Source organism: Notolabrus celidotus, chromosome 14 (genome assembly GCF_009762535.1).
Source record: "Notolabrus celidotus isolate fNotCel1 chromosome 14, fNotCel1.pri, whole genome shotgun sequence".
In the NCBI taxonomy this organism is placed as follows: Eukaryota; Metazoa; Chordata; class Actinopteri; order Labriformes; family Labridae; genus Notolabrus; species Notolabrus celidotus.
In genome coordinates, this window is record NC_048285.1 from 11,835,220 (window position 1) to 11,842,909 (window position 7,690).

Sequence of the window (7,690 nt, forward strand, 5' to 3'; positions counted from 1 at the left end):
TCCACTGATACATATTTATTTTTTTATTCTTACAGTTTTGCCTACAGTTATAGAACATTCTTCAAACATAAGAATAATGTTTCTTATTTATCTTGCAACTATCGGTATCCATTCTTGGAAAAGGCTGCTCTCTTACTGCCAGGGCCATGCAACATTAGAATAAGTTGTAAAGCAAAATAAGATATGATAGCGTAAGATTAAGATCCTTTTGAATAATTTTGTTTTGAAAAGTGTTAGTTTTAAAATAGCCAGAGAGTCACAGTGCCTTTTTTTAACCAACTCTTGGAGCTGACATTAGCTTAACTTGCTAGCTAGCTTGAGATGGCAATAAATGCCACCTAGAAACAAAAATTGGCTTTTGTTTAGGCCTGTTTGAAATCAGGGACACATTTATTGAAATTGTATCTTCATTTTATTTTCATTTGTTCATATCAGTCTCATAGAACTGCATGCTTTGCAGAAATGAAATCGATCAACAGGCATAGCAACTGGGTTAACAAAAGGGCGTTGGGATCAAGCAGAAAACTCTGGCTGTGAGAAATGAAGGGGCTGAATTTTTTAAAAAGTCAGTAGTTTAGAGGATGTCAAGATAACGAGTTTTGCATAATTAGTGGCACGTCTGACTTGACTGACAGGTGGGCACACCGTCATTTTTAGCGAGAAGGCTAAAGGCCCACATCAACTCTGCCTCATGCTAGGTCCACCAAAAGTTAGATTGAGTCAGCATTTCCAATATGGCAACCGCAGAAAATAGGCTTTAAAACTTCACCTCAGAAACAAATGGGTGACGTCCCAGAGACTACGTCCATGTATTATACAGTCTTTGGTTAGGATTAGCAGGAGTCAAATGTTTTTATTTATCAGATGATTCAAAATAAGTTAAGTAAATATAACAATTGCTTGAAATGTTAAAATCAAAATAATAACTATATCTTTGAAAAGTCAGACAGTGAAGGTGCGAGTTCAGTACGTTGATCAAGTATCATCAGGATGTCATATGATGTTGAAACACTGACCTCTGTTCCTACTGAACTAGTACACACTGTTAATCCTTTGCCGCAGTGGAACACATTGCCTCCACTGATCCCACTAAGAGATCAAACTATGATCATTTCTAATCCTTGTAGTTCTGAAGCTGCTGAGCTCATGGTGTAACTCTGACTGAAAGGGTTTATATAACACCAGCGTGGCTTGTATAACCAACTGACTATTGGCAAGCACACTAGGCTATTATGTTAAGGCCAATGCTTTTTTCAACCTGGATGTAGGATGCATAAATTTAGTATTTTGCCCTGGGGTTGGCGCTCATTAAAAAAATGTTGATGTGGTGTTCACATGTGGAAGCTAAAATAAAAGTCCCCTCATGTGGCAGCTCAAACCAGAAAGGTGAATCAGAATAACAAGTGTACTTAAATGTAGATTTTCTGGTTGAGAGAATGCCAATCTTTACTTTGCCATGGATTAAAACACGCCAAAAAGGTCATTTTTACAGGGTTTTCATGTGACTTCTCTTGATATGATACAAGTTATGGATGGTGGTGTCATGTATATTTTGGCTACTGAATTGGTGTGGTTAAAAAAAGTTTAATGGCTGTCTGGCAGAGAAGTATATGCATGGTATCTATTAGTTTGTGGTCCTGTTTGGTCAGTATGAGGTTCTTCGTGCTCTCTTTGTGCTTGACCATATTGTGGTGACTCTGTTGCTTGAGAGAATTGAACATAAAAAATAATAAGACACATAACTTTGTTTGTATCTGGACAATTATTCAATAGGATGAAAACTTTGTACAAGTAAAAGTGTTTTTGTTCCCTAATTTACCTCATTTTATTCTAAACTTTGTCCGTTGGTTAAAAAAGCGTCTGGAATATTTGAATTAAGAATCCCATGCAAATTTTCTCTTAAAACTCAAAATACCAATCACGCTTCAAATGAAGTCCATGGTCATCAGTCTAAAAGTCAGGCTACATCGTCTCTGAAGAAAAATATATTCTCATATTGTACAAGATTTTCCATTATCCAACAGCAGTGGTATCTTCGCTCCTCTCTTCCATCTCCTCAGAAGGCGCAGGCACAAACCACGGCCACCACCACTATGTTTCCAATGGTTGCCAGCACCGCGATCCACAGCCAAATGGTGTCGCTGGATACCTTCCCATCATCCTCTGCTTCTGAGGGTCGAGAGTAGCCGGCGTTGAGGTTGGAGGTGGACGTCTGCAAGGACGTGTTGCCATTGTACGGGGAATCCATGAAGGCCCCGCTCACAGCCGGGAAATGCTGCCAGAGAAGGTGAGATGAAGGGTTAGTATGCTGTGACTCTAATCTATTAACTAGTGATTTGGATACAGATTTAAGAAGACTTAAGCAATAAAGAGACCAAGAAACAGAAGATTAATGTCTGGAAATATTAGGGGAAAAAAGTGGAAGAAATACATTGAATGAGATGTACAGTGTGTGCTACATAATGTGTTATTACAAGCCATAAGAAAGCCATACAGGTCAAGCTGTAAAAATAAACCAAACTGTTATTTTCAAAGCTATTCAAATGTAGCATGGCTAAAAACAGACATGCTAACTTAACAAGTGGTGATAATAGCAAAATTTCAGGAGCAGGGCCACAACTCAACTGCGCCTCTTCCATTTCCCATAAATTCAAACCTGACCATTTCCTCCTTTCTCGCTCTCGTTTCTGCATCCCTCCCTCCCTTCCCTTTATCCCCCCTTTTGCTCCTCTCCTCCTCTCCTCCTCATCCATAGAGCCCTGAGGGGGTTCGTCGTGCTACGGCGAATCCCTTACAAAGCTTCCCCATAGTGACTACGAGTTTATAAATCGATCAATACAATAATCTGTAACCAATAAACTATCTTTCAAATCTCATTCTTTTGTTGGTGTGGTCCTTGCTAGTGAATAAATTATACAAGAGCGTAAAAGTGAAAGAGAACTATGTTTTGCTGAAGTATTTCTGTAAGCACTTTCACAACAATCAACAACACAAGTAGTGACTCAAGTCAGAACTAGCTTTTTGTTGCAAGGGAAAGTGTGACAGTGCTATCTTGGTGAAAAATTGAATTGCTGAATTGTTAATTGAATTGATCGGACAGGATCATTATTGCTGATTAAGCTCTGATTTCTTCCCCTCGCTGAAGGCACTGACATTTTAATTTCTACAATTTTAGTCACAAAAGGCTAAAAGTATGATTCATTAAGCCCCACAAGGAGAGTCTGAACAATCAAACGATCTGCCCTGGAGGTTAGCCTCCCAGCTGTGCCTGGTCTCTGGACAGTTGTACTGTAGAGAGATGAGGATTCAGTATCTCAAAGGGATTAATTCTCAGATGGATTAACAGAGTCTGCTTCACATATAGTAAAAAAGGACATAGACACACACCTACACACGCGCACATATGTACACAAAGGAATAGAGGAAAATACAAAATAAGTGAAGCATATAATGAACCCCAATGTTTGCCACAGCTGGATGTGTTTTTGTCCCTGAGGGTCTTCCATACTACCCAGAACAGATGAACAGAAGGAAAAGACTACAGTATATACAGATCTATTTTTGGTGCCTAATAACCTTAAATGTCAATCCAGGAGGAAACTACACACACACATTCTCCTCCTTTCTTTCATACACTTTCATTACACACACTCGTATATACACACATAAAAGCTGCCCATTATTTACATCATATAGTTTTTGTGTGTTGCTGCCAGCCCTTTATTCTGGATGTGACACATGTTACAGACGCATAAGCGGCTTCAGATGGTAAACTCAGGTGTGAGTACTTCACTGTGACTTTTCACACAAGCTAACATCAATACTCCGCCGTGACGATAACACAAGCACACAGGCCTGTTCATCCCCTGACATGCCGAGCACAGAGTGAACAGTCTGATGGAAACAGACAGCTCAGTGGCCATTAATAATTCCAGCACTCACTCTGACAGCTGAAAGGTTCAAGGGAGTTTGACCCTTTAACTTGTGGGTGTTTTGGCATGAAAAAGCAATGACCTGCGGTCGCCGAACAGCATGACCTCCACGTTGAGTGCTGAAATAATAGAGGTTCAATCTGAAATTTCTTGGAAAAGATGTGAAGAAAGAAATACAGCCATCATTTGTTTGATAGATTAAATTTTTTTGATGTGCTGGTTTTCTGCAGGGAAACAAAAGTGTTTTGATTTGTAGAGGCAGGTTTGATAGGGAGCCTAAGATTCTCCTCTCCAGATTCTGTCAAAAAAATGATTGTATCCACTTACTTTTCTATTTTTATCTCATTCACCTTGTCTAACGTTACCTTCAATATCCAATTTGATGTAATTTATTATATCAACTAAACAAGCTACTTTTTTAAAGGTACAGTGTGTAGTATTGAGTGGCATTTAGCAGAACAGACTTTTTAAAATGGGAAAAAATATTAAAGAGTATGTTGAAATAAGTGTAGCATTTTGGTTTTGTTTACTTTGGATGAGCCTTTTATATCTACATAAGAACCGGGTTCCCTTCCATGGGAGCAGCCCTCTTGCACCGCCATGTTTCTACAGTAGCACAGAATTGACAAACTAATATCATGTGCATTTTTGTATTTAGTGAGTGGCATGGCTGAAATGCATCGCTTGGAAGAAGAAGAAGAGTGGCTGTTGTTTGCAAAATAATTTGCACAGATAGATGTTAAAAACTTGGCAAATAGAGGACCATACTTATCAGGTATTACAGGAGATTTTTGTGCTTGAAGGCTACACTCACTACAGAGGCTTCACCAATGGGGGGTGTTCAGTTTAGTTGAATATTAATTTGTCACAAGGCAAGGAGGCTGACAAGAATCCATTGTTATGAGTGTTTCTTTGTTTATTTCTTTAGATAGTAGCTGGGTAATAATGGGGATAATGCACCATTAAAGGGCGGTCAGGCAAATTAGAGTCCTTTCATGGTGAACAAGAGACCTCCACTTTGCATTGGGTCTTAATCACATTTACGAGATTTCTAATTTGCATAACCACCAGTTCACTGCACATCATCCTTTACTTAAGGATGCAGACTTTTAATATCTTACAACGAAGAAATCATCAAAATCAACAGATGTTACATATCAATATCCTTAATTATAGGTTTATAGTGAGTAATGCATCCCAAAGACAACTGCAATAAAGCTACCTGGTTAGAGAAGGAGCAGATTTGTGTGACTGCAGCTTTGCTCCAACCCTCCAGGATTTTAATGGACCTGTGTTTTCTCACAGTTTGTCTCCAGGATGAGGTTATGTCAGGCCTCAGGTTGAGTCAGTCCCAAAGTGCTCCTCAGGCTTCTCCTGTGTCCCCATGCCTCTGTTCCAAATTGCAGATGTGGCTTCAGGGTAAATTGTTGCAGAGGAAACATTTTATACTGGGGGAGTAAAAAAGAGAAGCATTTTCACTTCTGTTGTCAATGGATGTTACAAGAGAAAGCCATTATGACACATCTAGTGCTAAAGCTTATTTGGCTTAAGAGGGTGGAGGAGTTGTTGAACCTAAAAAACTTTCTCACAGAGTAAAGAGAAGAGTGTTTGTCGCTGTAAAGTAAAGCATACCGAGACATTCTGAAGAGAGGGTGCACAAACCGCGGGGGGGGGCATGACATGACTGTATCTGACACCAGTGGTCTGAGTAGAGTCACAGGTCACTGACATGGTTTAAATTTATCCTTAGTTTTGCGAAACTATCTTTGTTTTATGTCATGGCAGATCGCTGCTGACCAATGAGACTGGGTTTCTATTTGAAGGAGATTTGTCCTCGCCAGTGATACCATGTGCTTGGTATATAATGATCTAATATTTTATTATAATGTAACAAAGGCTGTAGGCTAGACCTGCCCATTATGTAATATACTGTAGGGGCAAAACTTTTGGAGCTGTATGAATGGAAATACAGAAGCATTTCCTTCCTTCATAATAAAATCTACAGTAAATACACCCCTGAAAATGTCCTCAAATAAGCTTTAAAAGACATGGCAAGTTTAAGGAATGGGATAAAAAAGCAGTACAGAAGTTAACACCCATGTTAAAATATGTTCTTCCTATACAACAAAGAAGAACCCTTGTTTGGAAAGGAATGAACACACACTTTGACAAACACACACAGATTCAAAGTGGAAAAAAGTCCAAAATGTTGCAACAGTTAATATATGGCAGCATAATTTATGAGAAAATGCTAAGAGCTTAAAAGCTTCCAGATCATCCACTCAATATGTATATTTAATTAAAACGGCCTCCCAGGATTTGTCCTGAGCAAAGGACAAGCATAGGAGTCAATTTTGATGTACTCATGGGGGTTTTTCAAAAGAATACAATGTAAAGAATTCAACTATGCAGCTGACTATGAATTCATAAAGACACAATACCAGCCGGAAACAGAGGAGCTTCATGTTTATTCACCTGCTCATTAAATACGTCTCTGCCTCAGAGCTGTGTCTGGTTTTAAGAGCATAATAGCACCGTGAGTTCAATAACAAAAACAGCTGCAGGTACAAGCATGTGCAGGTGTTATTGCACCTGCTGGAGGACAAATCATGCACCGTGTAAAGTCAGGAAATGTTGTTGCATTTCTGCATGGTAATGTCATTTCATTCTGCATAAGGCGTATTTTTTAACTTAACCCTTTTCATTTACTTTGAAGAAATTTTGCAGTTTCTTTTTGAAAAGCTGAAGCTCAAATTTGACTTCCTCTGAATATGAATAATTTTGTCAGGGCGAGGAACTGAGTGCATAAGATAAATGATACATGTGGTTACAAGACAAGTCACTTCAATCTGACTTTACTGATCAACTCAAAGCCTGTGGTTATCTCCTAGATTTAACTGTCAAATAACGAGACCAGCAATCCCATCCTGTGACTGCAGAGTCTAACATCTGTCTCCAATGCAAACATTTGTTATAACATTTTATTGTAATGCTCTGACACTTCAGTGTGCATACAGCATGCTGTCTGCCTGGATTTGAATAGAGCAGGGACACACACACACACACAAACACACACACACACACACACACAGAAAGAACAGCCCTCTGTTTGTTTGAGCATTTATGATGCACACATCAAATTAGAATCACTTCAAGACAAGAGGTCAATCATTGTGACCTCATCTGTGAACTTTAATCTCTGATGACTTCACCACATAATCCTGCAAGTTCATCTGTCGTTCACATAGTTCTCTGAAAGTACAGTCCTGTATGGTGTTGATGTTTCATAATGAGGACTCATCTGGACTCATCATATAACGAACCAGTTGCGAGGAAATTAATGAGATTAGATCCTGTGCGAGATTGAACGTCACAGAGACTTTAGCATATAGAGTGAGTGATGAGATCAGGACCCCCCCCCCCCCCCCCCCCCCCACACACACACACACACACACACACACACACACACAAACAAACACACACAAACACACACGGACACACACACACACACACACACACGCAAACACACACACACGCACACACACATACACACACTTACAGCCAGTGGACTAAATATCAAGCTAAAAGGCAGCAATCTGTTCATTCAGACTAAAGTTATGAAAGGAACAGATCTCTATACGGCCACTTCAATGTATCATCTATCTGTTTAGATTTTATCCACCTTTGTGCTCACTTGTTCATTTTAAAGCTGTCAAACTTTTTGTCACACTTTAAACGCCACATTGGAAGGATTTCAG

At 39.3% G+C, this 7,690-nt stretch overlaps 1 long non-coding RNA gene across 1 annotated transcript; it reads left to right on the top strand.

Moving 5' to 3' along the window:
* Positions 1–1,586: 1,586 nt before the first annotated feature.
* On the top strand, positions 1,587–2,876 carry LOC117825537. Its single transcript, XR_004633864.1, has 2 exons — positions 1,587–2,287; positions 2,756–2,876. It is a non-coding gene; the product is annotated as an uncharacterized LOC117825537 (long non-coding RNA).
* Positions 2,877–7,690: the final 4,814 nt, after the last annotated feature.